Source organism: Aythya fuligula, chromosome 5, assembly GCF_009819795.1.
Source record: "Aythya fuligula isolate bAytFul2 chromosome 5, bAytFul2.pri, whole genome shotgun sequence".
NCBI classification, from domain to species: Eukaryota; Metazoa; Chordata; class Aves; order Anseriformes; family Anatidae; genus Aythya; species Aythya fuligula.
Window position 1 is genome coordinate 35855092 of NC_045563.1, and position 23640 is coordinate 35878731.

Sequence of the window (23640 nt, forward strand, 5' to 3'; positions counted from 1 at the left end):
CTACAAAGACAGAGCTCTGGCCACGTTTTCCAGCGATGCTGTAAAGGAAGCTAGTCATTCTGGAGAGAGGCATGATTCAAATTTAACAAACTCGACAAATTTAAGCAGTTAGCTTCCTCTATACTGAGCTGTGCAGATTCTTCTCCCCCCTCCCTTCAAACAGATCTTCAATTCTTACCTCATTTTAAGCTAGAATCAGACATCTTTGAACCCTTCTTTTTCTGAATTATAACACTCAGGGAAAAAGAGATGGAAAAACAGAAGATACAGTTCACAGATCACACGGCTTCAGCTACAGTATTTAAACACAATTACAAAATTCTCCTTTTTCAGTATTGTTATCTACCAAAGCATACATATCAACCATGCTTATTCTGGATGCTTTGACACCACCTTAAAGGAAGCTCATCCTTCTGCCAGAAGTCTTTTCATTCTCCACATCAGAACAACCAACAACTGTAAGCCAAACAACATTACAACATTTACAGTTCCTCCAACTCTGAAACCAGCTTCTTACATCTAAATAGTCACTGGTCTAACAAGTATCCTCCACCCCAGCTCCCCTAAGGTTCACATCACTACCCTCCAACCTGTTCCAAACAAGTAAATGATCAAAATGTGATTTACCTGAAATCTGTTAGCTCTCCATTCTACCCACTATTTATCCAAGTTTTACCCTTGTTAACTCTAATTACATCTTCCTATTAAGAGAAAATGAAAGACGAAATAGGGATTTGATCTACAAATTCCTTCTTCATCCTCTCCATAATTTCTCTCCCTACACCCATTTGTGAGGCCAGTCTTTTTTTAGCCCAAAGTCACTTAATCACTTGCCCCAAGACCCTGAAGAAACTTGTCACCTAAAGTAAGACTACATCATAGCTGGGATTATTTGGCAACTACCATATATAGCTCTTTTATATATATATAAATATATATATATACACATATATATATATATACATATATATATATATATATATATGTGTATATATATATATATATATAAATATATATATATACAGCACAAGTTTTCAAGAAAAATAAGGAAGAGCAAAAGTCTCCCTCATCCAACACTTCAGGTATTTTCTATCTCTGCACATTTTGTACTTTTACAGGAGGCAGCATTTAACTTGCTTATGATTTTTTTTTCACGTGGCCAGTTTTGCACAACTGCTAAGTAGTTGTTCTCAATAAGACTGACATATTTCCCCCCAATTTCCAGGAGAGATGCATTATCTGTAGTTAAAGAGCACGTTCACAACATTTGCAATCTTGCCCTTGGCAGGCAGAAAGTTGTTGGCAGTTTGAGGTAAGTCATTACTCTTAAAATCCAAGAACAAAAGATACTTCGGCTATGCAAGAATGGAAAGCCTCAGTTCAGCTGCTGAGGTATGTATGTAAGCTCTGACTTACAAACTAAAAAACTAAGATTTAATGAAGCCAGCAATCAGCAGATAATGACTAACTTCTGTTAAAATAACAGTGATGAGCACCCTCTGCAGCATTTAATTACTACTTATTACCATACCTTTGTCTCACTCAAGATGTTCTTTAAATTACTAACAAATTTGAAAGTCTTTACTACATCAACAGTACATATACAAATGATTAAATCTGAAAAATACAGCACTGTTGCACTTTCATGCCCAATTTTAATGCTGTTGTTTAGAGTCAGAATAACCTATTCTCTGGTTTCTGAACGTATCTAGCATATTAATCAACCTTGTGTTTTTTTTTTCTGGGTGAAAGCAAAAGTAAACTATTATCATAGTTTATTTGAAACAAAAAAGTCCTGACAATTTTAACATATATATATATACACGATATATAGCTCTATAGATCTAGGCTTTGCCTAGATAGGGCAGCAACTGTATAGCAAGGCAAGAATTAACTTACGGCTCCCAAATTATTCCATGGAGCTTCTCATATAGTTATAATTGCAGAATGAAAGTGTCTGTCTTGGGAAGTTCTCCAGAAGATCAGCAGCCATTCATTTCCCTGTACAGACATGCTCTAAAAACCCACAGAACTCAAAATCCCAGAGAGGCCCTTCCAATTCAGCAAGAATGGCACGTTTTGAGATTATACTGCCATTTGCCGTGTTTGTATTTACCAAAGGCATCCTAACGAGGATTCCCCTCACAGTCTTTCTGTATGGCAATGAGATGAACAGTACGAAATTCAGGACATGATGGGAATTTCCAGTGTTAAGTCAAGTACACGGCAGCGACTACCCTGTAGGATGCTGCAGAAATCAACCGGGGGGGTGAATGTTAAAACAGCCCAGCTTCCTGTCAGCACGGCCTTCCTCAACAACTGCAAAGGAAGGGAAAGAGTGAAGAAAAACACATCCAAGGGAAGCCCAACTAAGTAAATAGCTTTTACATAAGTATCGCCTTTCTGTTCTCACTTCTAAATATTTGCGTTAGCAAAAGTTGAGGGAAAGCATCAGGTTTCCCTCTTTATTCAGGCTGCTGTCGGATCAATACAGTGGAGTCTATTGAACTGCTTTATTATGATTCATGCAACAAGCTGTTAAATACATTTGCAAAGTAAAAGATCACTGCCAGTGTCACATCATTCATAAAGATAAGATTATTTTTAAAGACACAGGAATGTTCAAGAATAACTTCCTTCTGCAGAGCTGCACATTCCTTCAGCATGGACCGAAGGCACAAAATGCAAATTCACCCTTTCCAACTTGCAAAGGATCAACAGATTGGTGGAAGTCTCAGCTGCATCCAGCAGACACAGGGAAGGCCTTCCAAGGCTCACCTGGTGGGGCCTATTTGGCACATGCAACAGTATTCCCCCCAAAATAGCGTCAAACATTTTAGTTCTTAAAAATAGTATTGGTAATTCAGAAAGCAAAAATAAAAGCATTGACTACAAAGACAACAAGATTTTTAAAGGAGTTCAGAGATAAGAAACTGCAACAGCTTTTGAGTGACAGCCATGTGTTTAAGCCAGCAGTTTCTCATCTTCCATTCTTGTTCTGTACCACCCCCCCACAAAGTGTAGACAAAGCCACGTTAGACTTGAATAATGTGACCAAAAAATCATTTTTGCCAGAAAAATTCACATGCAAGAGTAAGTTTGTGCTACAGTCCTGCCAGAAGACAAATGCTGAAGGTGCATACGTTTCCTCTTACACCACCTTCTTGCAGGGAAATAAATAAATAAATAAGCTCCCTTTCTCAACTGCTCACAGATAAAGGAAATCAGGTTTCCTGCCGCGGGTTTGCAACCTGAGCCAACACCAGCAAAGTGTGATCAACCCACACCAATGCAGTGCTGCGGCCTGAGCAGGAGACACAAAACGCGCTGGATACCAAAGTAAAACTGTTTTACATTAGTCAAAAAAAAAAAAAATGTATATATATATGCTGTGAAGATTTTGTCAGTTTTTCAGAACAGTTTAAACTGCATCTACATGAGCACCTCTAAGAGCTGCTGGAGGCCTCGGCCACCACCACTTGGCAGCGCAGAACCACAGCAGGGCCCAAGGTGGGGGCCCAGCTCATGCCCCAGCTCCTGCTTGGACAGGGCTGATCCCACACCATGAGTCGCTCACAGATGTGTCCTGACACAGTTTTGAGTCTCCAAGGATGGAGATTCACCGAGGCCTCTCTAGGACAGTTTGGCCATTGTTTAACGATCCCCTGAATTTCTATTTTTTAAATGGTTGTTTTGGTGTGCATGAACTAGATTTCTTCTAGATGATGCCAAACTAGAAATCCCACCCCACCACCCTGAAGATCACCAAATGTGGTGAACTCCACCAAGAACAGGGGAAAAGTTGTAAAACGGAAAATTATAACCTCTTGTAAAAGACCATTCACCATGAACCTGCACCGAACGCTTCACATGGCTGTGTGAGGTACAACAATGATTTGTAGCAAGAAGTAAGACCAGTATCTTATAATAAAGCCAAAAAAGGCAATATGAAAATGTAATTTCCATTATTTCAGAAAGTCTCAAGAGTAACATAAAAATGTTCTGCAGACTATGCAACTTCTGGTTAAGTCAGCAAATGCAGATGTTTGAAAGTCTCTGTTAACTCCTCACAGAGTGCTGCTTGCACTGCCACCAGAACACCTGAGATAAGTATCAGAGCCACCGGCACGCACAAAGTCCTGCTACCACAGCAGTCTCACAGATATTATCTGCCACTATCAAAAGTTCTGCCTTAATGCTGTTCCACATCACCTCAGCATACAGTAAGCCTGTTGTTTGCATCCAAAGCTCATAGGACAATTGTGATGCTCGGAGAGAGGAGAGCAAGCACCTTGGCTGGTGAAATGACACCAGCCAAGCACCTTACAGGTAACCGGTGTCTGTCAAGCAGGCGACAGGGCAGCTTTTCTCTCAGTTGTGCTCAATTTCTGACCCATGCTGTACAGCAGCCTGGAATAAGATGGTTTTCTGCTGCTTTTGGCTAGTTGAAGCTTTTAATCCACTGGGAACACCATCAATTAAGGACAGACAAAATGATTTCACTAAGACAAAGGCAAAAGTTCAACATCAGCACATTTGTCTCACAGCAGCAATAAAAGACAGCTGAAAATTAGCATTTTGAGTTTAGGAGTTGTTACCTCAAAAGATAAACAACAAAACTGAAATGAACACCACCTAGAGGCTTCTCAGCAGTGAAGGTAAACCATAAGGAATCCCCAACAACCTAGCTTCAAAAACAACTGCACCCTATACGCCAGCAGTTTATGTAAATTTTGACAAATTTGTGAACTAAAAATTGGTCTTCAAAAACAGTTCACACATTTTTAACAACATCCACCTGAAGAAAGCGTTCCTCCCCTTCCACAGGATCCGAGGCCAAAGGCAAGGGAGCATTAACAAGACTCAAACCGCCTCTCAGGCCTAAGCATCAACCACAGCTCTCAGTAACTCTTCCTTTCACACTATATTTTCACAAAACTCACATTCAGTGAAGTTGTTCTACGCAGCCACACGTTTTTCAGAAACCTGACGTCTCTCTCCAACACAGACATCCACGTGCTGCACAAGAAACGAGCTGCTATGATTAAGTCAGCAGAGAGATGAAGCCACGACTGGTTTTGATCCCACTAATCAAACACGGGCTTGCAATAGAGGATCCACGTATGGATTCAGAGCTCTGAAAACACTCAATGATCACACAATTCAGCAGCTATCAAGCTCAGGAAAAGTGTTATGTTGCCACGCTGAAATGAAGTGCTCTTTAAAGCATGCTTCCATAAAGAAAACAAAGCCTTGTAAACGCTCAGTCTCACTTCGCACTTCACATAAAAGGCATGCGGTAGAATCTAAATCAAGCAACCCGCCCAGCAAACTGGTGCCACAGGATTTAAAATAAATAGACTGCGGCAGTGCCGTAATTTAAGTTTACATCTAAGAAGATGGACTTCTAAAGCCATTTTATCAGCGGTTTAATGTTCAAAATCAGTAAAATAATTGTGCAGTTTCAGTGCCTCTGCAAGTTCTAGAGTTTCCCGAAGTTCGGGGTGCAGAACTACCACCAGAGCAAACACAAACTGCTGCAGATCATGTTCACCTCGCACTGCCAGCTGCTCGAGGGTCAAGAATCAGAGCTAGTCAAAACCACAACATTATTGTCACTTGTCTCCCCAGTGGCCATACTCTGTAGCTTTACAACCCTGCCCTCAGTTAACCATTGCTGGTAAGGCTCCAATCCCAGACAATGCCGACTGTTTCCCATTAAACGATCTCTCAACTCTCACACAGCCACAAAATCCCACTTAAAAAAACATCCAGCCTGATGGCCCTCATTCAAACATTAAACCAAACTCAGTGAAATATAAAGCTCAGACTATTTAGAAGTTGCTATTTAGAGGAATGCACTTCAAATCATGCCACTGAAGTCGCATCTCCCTGGAAACAGAAAACACAGAATATAACAATTTTTGCCCTAACTCACAGAAAGATACTTAGCACGTGGTTAATTTTATGTGCTAGAACGCTTGAAGGCCTGACCTAGCCCATTTTAGAATATCCTTGTACACACTGATAAATAAGTGACCACACTTACTAGTGCTGCATTTCTGCTGTAACTTATTAACAAGAAGTTAAACCAACAGGTTACGGAATTCTCTCAAAAAAAAAAAAAAAAAAGAAATAGTGAAAAAATTTTCTAGAGATGATGTAAACTAATCCCACCTCGATACCAAGGAGTGCAGCAGAAAGCAACCTCACCTCAACCGTGGCACAAGAACAGCGGCAGCTCAACCCATGCCAGCACAAACCTTACCGCCCCTCTTGGACTGGGAGACAAGGCACTCCCACAACAGTGAGTGAAACAAAAACCTGAAAGATGAATAACAAACTAAAAGCAGAGATATGAAAGGATATGAAGAGACAGTAAAATCATGCCTTACCGGCTCCTTAATATCTAAATAAAGGAGTTGCTGAGGAATAAAAGCAATCTAAACGAGGCCAAGAAAGCCAAGGAAACAACAGATCCAACCAGTCTGCCAACGAGCCAACTCATAGGGTCAATGAGACTAAGTTTAGAAAACTCTGACAATATCAACATAAGGGAAACCAACGTGTGTAACTGAAACTCGGATGAGGGCAGAAGCTCTGCTGGTTTACCCCATGGGGTATCCAGGATTTCCACCCGGCAGCAGTAAGAACTGCATAGCTCGCAGCTACCCCTGGCTGAAGGGATTAAACTACTGCTATGGAGAAAAGTCTTCCTTTTTCTTCTCCACAATGGACATGCCACAAAATAGACAGAGGAGTAGAAAAGAAACTCAAGTGGGTTTCAGCCCTTTCTCTTACTCGCCTACCTCTCATTCTCCCAACATATTTCCAAACCTGTTTTCCATAACAGAAGGAACGTGATCGTACTAAAAAACAAAATAACTAATAGGAGTACTTTATGTTCTTAACATTGGCTAATTTCAGTTTTGTTCTCCTTTCTTAGTAAAATAACATGTTCATGGCAGAACTGAAGTTCTGAAATACACGGGAAAAAGTAAGGGATACATTTGAGATGCATTTACAAAATTGAGAGGGCAATAAGAGCTACATCAGAATGATAAGCTCTAAAGGCAGCAGCAGAATGCTATAACCATGATGAAACAACTCTCCTTGAAAACCTGAAGGGGGGGAGGAAACACAAGGGAAGCCACATTTGGACATGTTTTTTAAAACAACAACTATCCAGAAGTTAATCCCAAACCTTAAAATAACATTTCCGAGAAAAAAAAAAAAAAAAAAAAAAAAAAAAAACTCTTCAAACCTAGAACCAAGTATGCATGAGCGAAGTGGCAGTCAGACACTTGATTACAGAAAAAGCAGATCGTGGATTACACGTTCCCATGCTGAATTTTTATTCCTCATTGCAGCTCCACCCTCGCCTAGCTGCGTGCCAGTGCCTACCACTACACCTGCCGGCCTTTTTAGTCAGCCCACGTTCTGCAGTCCGACAACACAATTGGAGCTGACGTCCCATTTCGCCTCTGCCTTCATGATCTAAGAGGCTCTCCGAACCACAACTGAGAGCTAAGTATGCCTATCCCAAGCAGTAATTCTGAAACTAAGCATTATATTAGCATCACTAACACCTTCATAATACACTGTTGAGCAACTAAGTGCACAGCTTTTAATCAACTGTCCATAAATAAACCCTGTTAAAAAACCGGGGGGGGACCTTCTGTTCCCAGTTACAATTAAATAAAAATCAATTAAAAGGACAGATCATATTTACATAAGACATTCAATCATGAAACTTCAACTTTACCTGAACCGAGCACACGTGTTTTCATAAGCAAGAAAAAAAAAAACTCAAGTTCCCACAGTGTTTCTGGATTAATAACTGCTGTGACGTCTGATGGCCTAAGGCACGAAACCGTGACAGTGAAGCAACTCATAAATCTCTCCCTGCCATTACAATTGTCACCAAATTCTACCTCGGCCCTTTCACCTTTCTCTCCTACCTCTCCAGCGGCAGGGAAACAGAGGCTAGTTTGGGGATCCCTTCCAAATAAATAACGAATGAAGTCCAGATCATAGAAGATACGGACGCATATCATCCAAAACACAGATGCACATCTTCCAGCTAGTACTTATAGGGACAACGCGGACAACAAAACCTGTTGTTTATGCAGAAATAGGATGTTTTGCCTTGCACAAAACCAGCTTACACCTTAAATTGAAGGCAGGTGATGCTGAATTCCTGTAGTTGCTGACAACGAGAGCCTGGATCGGAGCTCCAGCAGGCCGGCTGTGCTCCCCAAAGCACACACCAGGCTGTGCTCCGGCAGGGTATGCGATGAGCCACCCAGCTCCGCACACCACCCGGCTCGGGGTGCCCAGCTCCGGGGCGCGCTCCAGGCTTCGTGAGCACCGCACCGCTCCAGCACTGCGTGCCGGCCACCTCCCGAGCAGCGCATCGCTGGGAAACCCCGTCTCCCCCCCCCAAAAAAAACACCTCCTTGTTTCTCCCCGGGTGCGAGCACGCCTCCCCCCTCCAGGCAGGCTGCTGCTGTAGCCAAGGTTACCCAAGGAGACCCTCGCCGAAGTTGCTGGGTTCCCGTTCCGCGGCGCTGCCCCCCGGCCCCGCACCGCCCCGCGCCGCTCCCGCAGGTGCGCGGCCGCCCCCCCCGCACACGGCAGCACCGGCGAGCCGTAAAACGGGGGGGAGAGCGCACCAAGCCGGCAGGGGACGGCTGCCCCCTTCTCCTCCGCCTCTCCTGCGGCTGCTCTGCCGGCTGCACCCCGCGAGGGGCTCCTGGAGCTTCTCCTGAGCCCCCCCAAAAATCTCCCCCCCCCCCTTCCCCAAAGCACCCAGCACGCCCCCGCCGCATTACCTAACTGCGAGCGGCACCGGGCGGCTCGGCACCGGCTCCAAGCGACGCCGAGGCGGCTGCACAACCCCCCCTCGCCGGCTATTAAAAAAAAAAAATAATTAAAAAAAAAAAAAAGTGGGGGAAAAAAAAAAAATTCAAAGTACAACTCCCCGCGCACAGGCAAGTTACTGGCCAAGTCCTGCGTGCAGCCGGGCGGAGGGGGGGTCCCTCCCTCTGCCCTCCCGTCCCGTCCCGTCGCTCACCCCCGAAGTTGCCGCGGACCAGGCTGGGCTCCGGCTCCGGCTCCGCGCGGCGCTCCCCGCCCGCGCCCGGGATGAGCTCAGCTCAGCCCCGCCGCACGCCGCCCGCCGCCCCGCTCCGCCCGCCCGCCGCAGCTCTCGCGAGAGGCGGGGAGGGAGAGGAGGGAGAGGCAGAGGCAGAGGGGCTGCCCCGCCGCCCGCCCCTGCGCGCTCCGGAGAGGCGGGGCGGGGGCGAGCGGCCCCCGCGCGTTGCTGAGGCAACGGCCCAAGCGCCGGGGCTGTGAGGCGGGGGTGAACCCCCCCCCTCCCCGGTCTGCCTTGTGGAAACATAAATACGTACAAAAGTTAAACACCGTGCCCGGTTATTACACACACACACACTGTTCATAGTGACCTGTGTGTGTGTGAGGCTCCTCAGCTCCTGGTGACCAGGCTCCTCAGGGTGAGCCACTCTGGTGCAGGAGCTCTCTTGTCAACTTTCTGCGTTAGAATTGTGGTTTGGGTTTGTGTCGTTACATCAGATTCCAGCCTCCTGGAAACGTGTGGGAAGGAGGGCTGCTGATGCAAAGGAAGAACCTCCCAGCGCGATGCAGATAGCATTACATCAAGCTCTTTTACTGACTAATTAAACTGAATTCCCTCTCTAGATATCCAACAAATTAGTGACATGAAAAAAAAAAATGAGCATACATCTCCATCACCCCCTTTTTACATCTCCGTCACCCCCTTTTTTCCTACATCACCCCTTTTTCTCCTGCTGCAGTGGCCAAAATTTTAAACAAAATCAGCTGGGGGGCAACCCTTTCTGGATACTCTGCTGGTCGTCATTACCGTCCTTGGCTGGACAGTACATTGACAATCGCAGCTAAACTGATGTAACCGAAGCTTTCCCCGAGCTGTCTCTGAAATTAGGACGCTCCAGAAATCGTCTCAGATTGGGGCTGGCTGCCTTCCAGCAGCATGCAACACGGCGACAGCGAGAGCGAGCGTGCTGTGGCGAGCAGCTGCTCCACCGCCGAGCTGGAGCTTCACCCACGGTCACTTTCCAGGAACGTTTGGACAGTCACGACCGACAGGATTTATGCACAGATCCACGGGATTTGCAAGCTTTCGGAAGATGTTCCTAATGGATCTTCAGTACTGATGTCTAAATACCACAGGGTGAGGTGCTCTAAAAGTACCTGGCTGAATATCCAAAGAGCAATCGCTCTCTTACGGGTTTTTCAGTTTGAGACTGTGACTCCAGCAGGTGTTACGGGGTCACAAAAACACTCCCTACCTCACCTTGCATAGTAGAAGGAATGTTCTAGAGGGATGAAATGATCCCAGTGCAGCTCTGGCATGGAAGAACAGGAGAGTTAGCTGTCCAGAATCATGAGTAGGAACATTTTAGGTATTGAAATGCATTTATCGTGTATCACCCAGCTGAACAGCTAAGTGTATTTTACAGAAATTAAATAGTTTCTTAATGGCAGTTCTTCCAAAGGGAAGTTCAAACAGGCTTTCACTCTTCAGGTATATAAATACAGCAGAGCTGGATGTGACTATGGCATCATGGTGCACGATTACTCAGTTTGCCCTTATCAGAAGAATTCAGCTAGCGAAGCCATCACAGCAGTGCAAGCTGTTAATGAGGCTACTGCATTCCCAGATCCTCCACACGCTTCTGACGTGTCAGATCGTAAGATGTGGGAGATGCTCACCAGGGCCACAGAGGGAGGGAGAGGCTCTGACAGAAGGCACCAGCCCAGCTCACACGTTATCTGAGACTCACCCCCGGTGGAGGCCCACACCCTTGGCTGAAGCACAGGGATAGGGCTGGGCCCAGCTCCGGGGCCCCTGTGGGCTCTCCCTGAGTCCCAAGCCTAAAAGGTCGACATCCAGCCACGCAGGGCATCCTGGCATGGGGGCTGCTGTTACGAGGCTCGGCCAAGCTGCTCTCCTCGCCATGTTCTGCCTGTGCACAGTGCCTAGAGCTGCAGTTCGGGGAGCAGCAATGCTCGCAAGCAACATGTGCGCTCACAGGTCTTGGGATAGCCTGAGCTGGTTTTCCTTAAGTGGAAATAAAAGCATGTTTGTGCCTTTGTAATTAAGTAATGCTAACTTGTTTCTTAGTGGGGAGAGGGATGAAGAATTTAGAGTTTGGCTCTTCCCCATGTAAGGACACGGTCAGAATAGCAAGTCTGGAACACTTGACTGTGTGGATACTTATCATGGAATAAGAAGGGGTTTATTCCAAAATAATTCCCATGACTCAATAATGCACAATTAATTCTAGAATAAAAGGACTCTCTCCCCTTTGATAGAGCACTTACACATAGGCCTCTGCTTGAATGGCTGTTGCAAAATGAATGAGGCACAGTCGTCGTTTCAGTTTCCCTGTGTAGACAAGCCCTAAGAGCCTTAAGAGTTTCTGAATGCTAATCCTTCTTCTGCCACTAATGTGTGTGTAACCTTAGGCAAGTCACTCCGTTTCTATTTTAATATTCTCATTTAGACAGAAAGGGAAAATGATAGTTATTTACCTCAGAGGAGTGAGGTGAGAGTAAATTAATTAACATTTATGTTGCTCTCTGAAGGTTTAGTGTTATGAAAGGGTAAGTAGTAGGACTGTTTCTGATTAGGGCTGGTCAGAGTTCCTGCAAGCACAGGGAAAATTTGACTAAGAATCTGAACCACCCTGAAACAAAATGCATTATTTATTCATTGATGAACAATGAACATGTGAAAATTTGTATACAGCGCACTCTTCCAAGAAGGAAAGCATTACAATTTGGATATACAATGTGCCAGAAAAACAGATGAGGTAATTCACATGTAGATCATTCACAAGAGCTCAAGACCAGTGAGTTTCAGGATATGGAAAAGGTCCACGTTCTCATTCATAGTCTCAGGAAGTTAGTGTATGTTGGGAAGGTTTTAGAGTATTTTCTAGCACTATTGGCCTGGGGCTTTTAGAGGATTCTCTCTAATATGGATCATTTCATTGATCCAGTTTACAGTACATAAATAGATACGCTGCCATAGCAAAGGACAATTTTCCTTTGGGGGCACTGGGGATAGGAATAAGAGGCAACTTCTTTGGCCAGCTTTGGCAGAAACGGCAGTATCTTGTGAACTGTAGCTTCTCTGTTCTTTTTTCACTCACTAACAGGCCTTTTCTGACAAGAAGTAGATATAAACACTCGCTGACTTCACCAGTTCCTGACTTCACCATGCAACCTGTAATATCAACTCTGAACTCTCTAAGGGAAGGAGACTGACATTTAAAAGTGACCCTCTCTGCAGCATACAAAAATTCCCCCTGAAGTACATCTGTTCCATTTAATTTGCATGGGTAATTACTAATTGGGCATAAAGTATTTAAAGCCGCTAAAACTCAGAATTAGAAATACACGTTAGTTAGAATTTAAAATACATATATCTGTTAATAAAAGCAAATAAATGTTTCTGACTTTGGTGCATTTAACTTGGTAGAAATATTGAAGAATTGATTGGAGAAAGGATTTGAAAAGAAAGAAAAGACTGCAGCATTTACAACAAAACTGCAGCATAGAAGAAACTGCAAGGGTGAGCGTGGAGGCTGGTAGAAAGGGATCAGTAAGGAGGAAGAACAAAATTGAATGATCAGTGTCAAGTCTGACAGGCCAGAATTGTGACCTATCAGCTGTCAGGGGGATCACGGAGGCACACATGCAATTTCAGTTTCCTCCTGCCAAGCCTGTCTGTCCTGGTTTGTGATCAGTAGGCTCTTTCTCAAAATTTGCAAGGATCTGCATCATCCTCTAGCATTTCAGGGGACTGCCAAGCCACTGGAATAGAGAAGAGAAGCCCAGAAACTGTACTAAGGGGAGCCACCTAGTTCATAGGCAGGCACATATCTAATCCTCAGAAAAGAAATTGCAAAATATACACATGCAGAACAAGTCTGCACTTACAGAGGCACCAGTGCACACAGACATTAACTTTATGAATCAAAAAGGCTTTTCAATGGTAAAGACACAGTTAATAACCTTGACTGATTGAAAAAAAAAAAAAAAAAAAAAAAAAGAGGGGGGGGAGAGAGAGAGAAAATAAATTTTATTTGGATGCACAGTAGAACACTTACGAATATTATTTTGGTGTTGCCATTTGCTTTTAATTCAGCACTTGGAACAAAGACATTCCTGGTTATACAAAAGCCCACCAGTTCAGCATTATATGTCAAAAAGTCAGAGTACTTACTATAGGCTTAGAAGAAAACGAAAGATTAGAGAAGGAGAGTTAGAGACTTTCTTTGCCTGAGAAGAAGGTAATGCAAAAGGGACTTTGGCAAAGAGGGGGTTCTTTTGTTTCAAATTTTCAAGTGATGTGATGCAGCATCAGCCATCAAATCATACTATACAAATATTTTAAAGTAGCATAAGCAGCAAGCACAATCCAGAAAAATTCCAAAGTGCTTTTGTAGACTATTTAACACAAAGCTCCCCTCCCATGCATTAAAAGATTAATGGTGAAAGTCAAACACTCAAAAGTAATAAATGCCAATTGCCATCTGCTTATACAATTAATTCAGATTTCTTGGGCACATGCACTCCATAATATAAATTGTAATTCTATGATTACACAGCTTTCTCCACAGCTCCTCTGAAGCCAGGGGATTTGGAGTGCAGCTCCACACCTTCTTTTCTGCATGCTCTTGTCCACTGACTCTGAAGACAGGAGGATGCATTGCCCACAAGGCTGATCTAGAGTGTTCATCAGAACAGAATGTTTCACAAACAGTATCTAATGCATTTTCACCCCTTTCCTGTAAGGTGATATTATTATCCCCATTTCACAGATTAAGTGGCTAGCACCTGGTTTTCCAATACATTTAGCACTGGGTAGCTCTTCTTTTCAAGGAAGCTCAGCTCCCCAGGAATTCCCTTTTAACTGTGAATGCCTCTGCAAATCAAGGCCCAGGCCCTGGAGGAAGGCTGTAGCTGAGGAGACACTTTAGGACTGCATACGCAGATACTGCTAACCAAAGAAGCAGATCTGTCCACTCCACACCCTGCTTCTTCTCCCGACCGTCTGCTTCTTCCTGCCCCAACCTTTGTCCTTCACGGATGTTCATGTGACTCTACAGCAAACTGACTCAGAGGACTGATCCAGCTGGAAACTAACGCAGCAGGAAAAGTACCCCTAGCTTTCAGACAGGCAAGCTTCCTGATCCAGTTTACAGGGTGGCCTCATAAATGCCTCTCTCAGTACAAGAAGGGACAAGATACAGGAACAGACAGCCAGGAGGGCAGGCAGGTAGGATTCCCTTTTTCAGTGGTGCTGGCACTTTTCTTTGGACAAAAGCGTTTGTCAAACTTTAGCATGAGGACCACAAACATGTTAGTTAAATAGTTTGGCTCAAAGCTAGACTCAAAGAGAGACAGAAGCTGGAATAGAGAGTGGTAGGGGTGGAAGAGCTCACAGTTCTGGCTCAGCTGCCCTCTTACCTGAAAACTACCGAACTCTGTGCTTCTGTGGGACTGCTCTTCATTGTTGGAACTTGCACATTGTGTTCAAACATAACACGTAAATTGGCATTCCTCTTCACTGATTTCCCAAGCAGCTTATATCTGGAGAAGAATACGACATTTTATTCTGCAAATGACACAGCTGAAAGGAGGGAGTGTGTTTTTGTTTGTCGTTTCTATTATGGAGAACACAGTCTGAAAATACACAGAAACAGTCTAAAGCCAGTATCTCAGGGCTGATATTATGCTCTTTCACTGGCACAAGAATTCCTCTCTTCCTTTCTAGGAAATAGCAGAATTTCATCAGAAGTGGTAGAGAATGCTCCCACCAAGAACAGCTCACGACAGTGTGCCTAAGGCACGCGCCTGGTAAGTGGGAGGTGTCACTGGACATTTCGTCTGGTCCTAAAGAGAAATGGGACCCAAGTCCTGTATCCTGGGCAAGTTTTGTCCACTATGGCAGAAAGAAGTGGGTCCCTTTCTGCTGGCAACACCTCAAAATGAAAGCAACCTCTCCTTTCTACTTGTAATATACATCTTCAGAAAAAAAAAAAAAATGCAGGCTGTGAATACTAAGGAACAGAAGTATCGCCTAATATTATCTTGGATTTTAATAGTCAAATCCTTTAAAGAGAGAGGAAAACAAATAAACAGTGCCCTTCGCAATGCCTAGTAAGTTTAAACAGAATTCTCAAACGTGAATGATTCACTCTGAAGAAAGTATCAAACAAAAAGCCTTCAGATACATTTCATTTTTGTATGTCCATAACTCAAGGTGACTATTTTCTAAGCTATTTTATATGCAATTAGTCTGAAATATGTTTTTTTAGCTCTCAGTTTTCTGAACAAAATATAAAATGACACAGTTATTAACCTTTGGGAAATTTCTTTTACACACAACAGAATTAAATTCTACAGAAAGAAAAAAAAAAAAAAAGCCACAACTGAATAACATTGGGAGAAATTCCAAATGACTTACCACTCATTTGTTTGATGGATAGTTGGGCTAGCTCTCACTTTTTACTGAGCTGCCAATCACCCTGAGTTCTGGGATATGTTCCGAGAACTCACTTAGAATCACAAATTGCAGTCACAGGCTTCCGTGGCTGAAGCTGTTATGGAAGAAACAATTACTTAGAGAAGGAGATGGTACTGTTTCTGAGGGAGGGTAATGTTGTGGTATCAGTGGCTTTGACTTTTCAGCAGAGTAAGTTTCTTCTTCTAATATGACATTTAAAGAGATGTTATCTGTTTGGAAATCTGTTCTGTCTGAGGATTTCTCTACTGATGTTGAAACTCAAGCTGAGATCACCATAATAGATATAGAGAGGGAAATTGTTATATCAGTTTGTTTATTCTGCATTTGGCAACTCTCTGAATACTCAATTTCATTCTTTCCATAGCAAAGGGTGTTAGTCATTCTGTTGTTTGTCTGAGTATTTCATATAGTAAGAGGAAAAGGGAAAAACATTTTGCAATTCTTGAAATCCAAAAACTGACAAAAGGATTCTGGAGTGCGGCTAAAATGCAAAACTACTTTCCACAATTTTTTGAAAGAGTTAACCCACCTGTCATTACTACGTGTATTGTAAAAGTATATTTATACTCGCAGAGTACACAAAGTCAACAAAGTCAGTTATGCTGAGTAGCTATACTTCTATTTTGGTATAACTGCTTCAGTTACTATAGGAGCTGCACGTGGCTCATCCTAGATTACCTAGATTAAAAGTCTGGTTCACCAGATGTTTCATTACATCTCAGGCTCGAATGCCACCTTTTCTGTTGTGAAAAGCGCTTCCTATCTCACATCAACTCTTTCAACACAAAGACGTGGGGAAAAAAATCAGGATCTCTTCTCTCTCTATATCCATGCCACAGGGTTTCTGTAGCAGGAGTGACTTAGCCTCCAGCCAACACCCTTGATTCATTAGAGTCCATTAGTTAGCCTTTCTGCCTCCGCAAGGTCTTGAAATCTTATTGCAGGAAAAGATTGCTAAATTAAGATCTCTTAAGATCACTTTTCATAGCTCAAAACTCAGTATCCACTGTTCTCCTCACTTGCTGAGAAGAACATCAGGCTTCAGTTTCTTTGAAGTCATCTTCCAGCTATTTTCATCAAAGAAGCCTTCACTGAAAAAAGGAGAAGGTTAACACTTCATTTCAGCCTAGAACTGCTTTTCAGCAATACAAGTGCACCAATACAGATTTATTTTTGCTGCTAAGGAAGAAAAGAGAAGGGTCTGGCCCAGCAAGTAGCTCCTCCAGGTCTGCTGAATCATGAAGGCTTTGAAAGTATCCCACGGCCTGAAAAATATATTCCCTGGGGATATCCTCTTGCTACTTAATAAACCTTTTCTTCTCAAAGGTCAAATATTCAGTCTGGCCTATCCATTGTTATTCAAGGTTCACAGAAGTTTCACAAGCAGAAGCAATAAAATAAAAATGTCTGTTGTATATTGTGGTTTCAGAGTACAGAAGTCTGTCTTGTTGATACAAATGTTCATTGAACGCTGAATGGTTTTTAAATTAGCTTATAAAATCATCCAGAAATTATTTACAGCCGGAAGCTGAAGTGTATTTGTGTAAACCTTAGATGGATGTGGCTACAGAGCTTGTTAAGCGTGAATACCAGGCTAGGGCTTTGAGAGCCTGAGGTACTGACAATATTTTAAGACTATCAAATTCTAGTGATGTTAGAACCTCAGAAAAGAATACATAGGGGCTTGTAAAATGGGGCCTCTGGCAATTATCTAGGGGAAGGAGTTGAGAAAAAAATTGCCTGGAGACACTGTTTTAAGAATAAAATCTTCTCCAATTGCCAAGGGACTAATGAACTATATCTCAGAATGCCAGCCAAAGCCCTACTGCCAAAATGTGCATTTCATTTCAGTGAAAGCAAGGAAGAAATGTATTCCAATCTTTTCCATCTTCAAAAATGGAAAACGATTTTAAGAGTCATCAAAAGTTTTTTAAACTAAAAAAAAAAAAAAAAAAGAAAGAAAAAAAAAAAGTTATCTGCAATTTTCATTGAAAAAAAAGTTAAAAACCCTACACAATGCCATAGAATCATAAAATACCCCAAAGGGATATTCTGTGATTCTACGGAAGGGTTGGAAGGGACCCACAAGTCCATCAAGTCCAACTTGAACTCCGGCAGACTCGGTTCCATGATCACCGCTCTGGGGAGCCTGTTCCAGTGCCCCACCACCCTCTTGGTGATGAACCTTTCCCTAACCCCCAGCCTGACCCTCCCCTGTCCCAGCTCCATGCCGTTCCCTCGGGTCCTGTCGCTGTCCCCAGAGAGCAGAGCTCAGCGCCTGCCCCTCCTCATGAGGGAGCTGCAGGCCGCCATGAGGCCTCCCCTCAGCCTGCTCTGCTCGGGGCTGAGCAAACCATGGGACCTCAGCTGCTCCTCATACATCTTCCCCTCCAGACCCTTCCCCATCTTTGTACCCCTCCTTTGGACACTAAAACCTATTCAGAAATTATTGGAGCTATTTTGAACGTATGTATGGATTTCCCCCAGTTCAAACTGGAAGGAAGAGTTCATGATATTCTTAGCAGTTCTGGTCTAGAGTAATCAACACACTCGTATTTCAGGCTGTTGTAACTGTGGAATTCCCTGTCCCAGTTTCTGGTGAACAAATCCTTAGGTTTCTTTCTCAGTTTTCTGAGAAAGAAAATCTCAGCCTGTGTGCCTTAATGAGACATCCTAACGACATCGCTGCACCTCCCTTCCTCCAGACTTGCTTTATGTTTTCCCCCACTTTGAATGGCCTGAAACACCCAATATTCCCCACACCAGCTCCGTAAGTATTTCGTTTTAAAAACATATATATAGTTCTCAATTTTTTAAGCTATTGTGTTTAAAAAACAAACAAACGTGACTTCAAAAGCCATTTAGCAGAATAATATAAGTTCTTGCAGCTGCTTTGTCCCCTCTAGTCATCTAATGACATAGGTGGATCTGCTGATCTAATTATGAGGCACATGGATTGCAGGACTTCCTGTCTTGACATTTTCCTTACAAGTTTCAAGATTTTTTTTTTTTTTCACATTTTACTTTTTATGGTTCATTCCCGTACTTGGAATACATACAGAGCTTCCAGATATATTAGTTAAATTTGCAGTGAAGTGACTGTTTTTCTGCGATATCGCCTGGTGGAGTTAATTCCGTTTCTGTAACAAAACATAACCTAGTTGAATCACGGTAACTATGACTCATTAATCTGAGACATCTGTTGATAACCCCTGAAGTCACTGTATTTCAGCACTGCAACAATTAATAACCCTTGCACAAAACAAATAGGGAACATTAATGGATTAGTAACCTCTATGTTTTGGCCTCCTGTGATCTCTAGACTCAACAGAAACATAACCATAGTGTAAAAATGAGGTAAGTGTTAGAAGTCTAGACATCCTATATCTGGCCATTCTCTTTGGTAGCTGCCCTGGGGTAGTTATTAGAAAATCTATAGTTAAGCAGATTAAAGTTTCTTGTAAGTGGTGTTGCTGGCAATGCCCTCCAAACGCAACAGGATAGTTGTAAGAGCAGTAGTGCATTTTTCCCAACTTGTATTTCTTGCCTTAAATTGGCCTTTACTGATGCTGGACTTTCAAAATGACAAGAAGTCAGCTCATGTACAAATACTTGTCACTTTTTCTAGTTTTCTTTCCCCTCTATCCCCTTAAGACTTCTTCATTATAATTTATTGACACATAGCCTAAAAAACTGTGATTTTTCTACTGGGAGTGGCAGTCACTGTTTGAAAAATCACTTGTATTAATAATTTTAAGCTTTGATGAAACAAACATAACAATTATGTAAGGAACAAATAACACTGCACATATTTTTGCAAGTGATCAAATAGTTTATGGTTGCACATGATGAAGGTGCAATAATTTTGCAGGCTTTTTTCCTTTTTCCTGAAAATCCTCCAGTACTTTTTTTCCATCTATCTTTATTACTTTGAAGAAATGCGGGGAAAAAAAGTTATTCAGTGAAATCCATCACCAGCATAAAATGTGATTGACAGGGGGTTTTGTGACTTACACTGGTTTAATAGAAATCAGATTCCAGTTCTAACATCAGAGAAACACATTTGGTTAGAAGTAAGATACAGTTGCCAGTGGAGGATTCTTTTCTATCTGCTTTTAGATAGGTCCCTGCTGCCCTTTTAAAAATGTAAACGTGCAATTAATGCAAGCACATATCTAGTGAAATATTCCCGGTGTTATCTTCCAGGTGAGACCTTTAGAGATGTAGTGCTGTGTTCTGTGTGGTTATTAAACTTCCCATAACTCTTCAGACTGTCTTCAGTATTTGCACTAACGTCTTTGGCTCAAATTTCCTCTCTCACACTGTATAATATTAGTTCTTTATCAGCCTACACCCTTCATTTTGCAAGTGGCTATATTGATCTAGGCCCTTTTTGTGTCAATATGCACACACTGTCACTGCTTAATGCACATCATAGCTCAATTTAGTGGGAGTCACTACTCATCTGAGCCCTGACAGGAATGGCATCAGGTTTGTAAAGTGCTTTGTGGCTCTTGGCACACCTTTACCATTTACAGTAATTTCTTTTTGGCAGTAGTAAGATTTCTAGGTGAAGTGGTAGAGCTTTATGATGCAAGTAACCTTGCTGTTGAACTTACCAAGAAACCAATCTCGACTCTGTCAGGTTATTTTTAAAAATTATATGCAACCTTGAAGCACTCCTTGCCAGCCCGTCCACCATCAAAGCCTGGGACTGGGCAAGAACAAGAAATTCTGTCTGCTATTTTCCAGCCTGTTATCATCTTCTACGTGTGGTGATTTGAAAAATCATATTTGAAAAAAAAAAAAATCAAATATTGTCATTAACTGTGCATTTATGGATTGGCCTCATGGTCTGCTGATAGCATTTTGTGCAGCTACCATAAAATTCATTTATGGCTATTTGATTTTAGGAATGCTACCTGAAGAACAGCTGCTCTGCAGCTACCTCTGTTGGCTGATCAAGCATCAAGTCCCGTGGCTGTCTGTAGGGTATCCTCTCCCATCTCTTTCCCCAGTGAACATAATGCGTGCTTCACTTTAACCACAAGTAGTCCCCCAGGTTTCAATCTTGGTAATGCGACTCATGTGCTCGGGGTTCAAGTCACTGCATGAAGATGAAATAAGAAGGCTCACATTGAGGACTGCTGGCAGAGAGATGCAAAGGAACAACTGTTCATATAACCTGTTTTCTTAGGACCGACACTAAAACAAAAGAGAAAAGCTTATGAACAGGATAAACCAAGTAGTGTTTACACTAGGTGAGGGGGTTAAGAGTGCTGCTTTCAGGAACTGGCCTCTTTTCCAATGGAAACTGCTGCAGCTATTGCCACCATAGCAACTCTTTTGCTAGCTAGCCTGGTTGATGGTGTAAGCTCCCCTACAGGATACCCTTTACACTGCTTTAGTGATCAGTTAGCTGCAGGCACTTTCCATGAAGGGCCATGCTGAATCACTTCTCTTCCCCGATGAGCCTGGCTTCCCACTGCGCTGACACCCAGTCTCCCCAGCATCCTGCTTTCCCGCCTGGCAGCCAGGGAGCTGCTATGTGACACAGGATGAGCCAGGAGTTGCTGGTTTTGTCTAGTGTTATTTCTGTTACCGTACTCCTAAAAACACAGCCATAGCCAGGAGGATCTCATGCTACGATTTACAGGGCCTGACTGTTGTTTACACAAAGATGGCTGTGTGGTCCCGACAGCCTTTGAAGTGGGAATAAATGGCATTACCAGGCTGCTGTGGAAGGAGCAGTTCAGTGTATACAGAAGTCATGTCTGTAACATGCATCTGATGCCCAGGCTTAAAACAATATGCAAAAATAGGAAAGGTAGCAGCAGGGTATGGAAATTTTATATGACCTAATCAGACAAATAAAACCTTAGAAGGGAAAAGCAAGACCAGCAGGTGACTGGTTATCACAACAAAAGATGTCAACAAGCAAATAAAGAGGTAGTAAAACAGAATGAACAGGTTTTTGCAACTCTATATTACAACCTGGTGACAGCAAACATTACTTAGTGATTATTCGTTTGGTGTCTTCGTAATGTATTATGCCCTCAGCAAAGGAGATATTCTTTAATATAAATTTGGATTAGCAGAAATCCTGTTCATCTAAAGAAAACCTCTTGGGCATCGCATTCCTGAAGGGTGGTGCCATCAGCCACAGGAGACTATTACTAACTGTTGAAACAGACATCTGTGTAACATATTATATATATATTTAAAGCTTCAAATATATCTCAGCAGTTTGTCTAGAGGAGATAGTATTTCATTTCCTCTGATGGTTGAATGTGCACGATCAGGATGGATGAAAATCCCTTGTTACATGTTTATGCAGGCCATCTTTAAAATCTCGCACTGCATCATGCATTTCAACAACTGAAGTACACAAGCACCGCTTTGCAATGTGGTGCCCATTACAGACTCCAGCCACAGGTATGAAGTTATTTGGCTGCCTGCGAGCTGGGAGCCCCGTTACAGAACGCACCATCACGTAGGGGTACAAAAGTACAGTGTCCAGTCTGAGTGCTCTTCCTCAAAGTCACAGCTCCGTTTACCACAATCTCTACACCTGGCCTTGCTTCAGACTATTTTACAATATACCCTCATTTGTCATATTACAAGAACTGAAACAGAAATAGAAAACTGAAGCTCTTTGTCCAAAAGCAATCTTACTTTCTTTGCAGCATACAGGAAGGAGGCAGAAATGAATGTTGCCAGCATCTCAGTTTATTCCAAGATACATCTAAAATGCTTTCCCACATCAATACCACTGAGTGAATTACTGTTGTGAAATCAGTTTGTGCCAATTCTCTCTATACCTGCTCAATTCCCCTGCAACCTCTGCAGCTCGGTTCTACCTATCTTAGCACTGAGCATTTCTTTTATAGCAGACAGACCCATTGATTTTGTTAGGACATCTCCTGGGATCAAACCCTCCCCAGTTTAAATTATGATGGCAGACGCTGTCTCTAAACATCTGCTGGCTGCTGGAACAGCTCTCTGATTACAAGCAAGCAATGCCAATGAATGTGAAATTACTTATCAGACTAAATAAATAAATAAAGAAAGAAAAGAAAATATTTGAAGAGAGTTACGCCAGGCTCGGTGGCGGGATGGGAAGGCATTTTGGAGAGATCACAAAGACAACATTGTCAAAAATTGATTTGGCTTATTCAAAGCACTAAGATACGTGATTGTGAGAAACTGTAAGATTTCAATTCCCCTATTCAGCTTGGAGTTTCTTTAGATTCTAATTACCACAGCTTAGAAGAAAAGAAAGCAACTAACAGAAGAAAAATGACCTTTTATGGAAGCTTGGCACTTAAATCTGGGAAAGTTTAAAAACATTATTGTAAGAGTTTGTTATATAAAATACTCTTAGTAACACTTCATATTAAACAAATAGAGAAAAATTCCCTTAACTGTGTCAGGGTGTGTCACCACTGACCTGCCTCTCACCTACAGGGCCACTTGTGATCTCGAAAAGAAATCCATACTTGCAAGCAGAGGGAAGAAATATTACATTCTTAACACAGAACTGCAACGTGTCCTTGGGCATTGTGCCGAAGGTATTGGGATGAGCGATTTGAGCAGCCCTGCCACCTCAGCAGTATGCTGGAGATGGGAACGCCTCACAAGCCCCAGCACTGCCTGCTTCCCAGAGCAGCTCCAACACCACCCAGCAGTGGGCTGGGGCTCTCCAAGCTGCCGAAACAACAGCAGCGATGATCACACAGCGGGTCTGATGCCACATGGAAGTGGTTTGCACCCCAACACTTCAGACACCAGGCACATGCCCAGATGAGCATAATGGAGATGGCCTTTCTCACTGTACTGGACATTGGAAGTTCATACCCAAATTCCATGGCTTGAACTCACCTCTTCTTATAACGTGTAACCTAACAGCCTAACATGTGGTGCGCTGTCTTTCCTTTGATAGGACAACAGAAAAATTAAAGAATGCCTGATTGAATCAGGCACGAGCTTCCCACGGGATAAAATTAAACAGCTCTCTGCTGGTGCTGCGAAGGAAA

The 23640-nt window shown here is 42.8% G+C and overlaps 1 protein-coding gene across 4 annotated transcripts in view; it reads right to left on the minus strand.

Annotated features, from left to right (window-relative positions):
* The window catches only part of SIPA1L1 (signal induced proliferation associated 1 like 1), a 202024-nt gene extending 192903 nt beyond the window's left edge, over window positions 1–9121 (minus strand). For all 4 annotated transcript variants that reach the window (XM_032188074.1, XM_032188075.1, XM_032188071.1 and 1 more), the window contains exon 1: window positions 9077–9121. The gene's annotated coding sequence lies outside the window, so the exon portion shown is untranslated. The remainder of the gene's footprint in view (window positions 1–9076) is intronic.
* Window positions 9122–23640: the final 14519 nt, after the last annotated feature.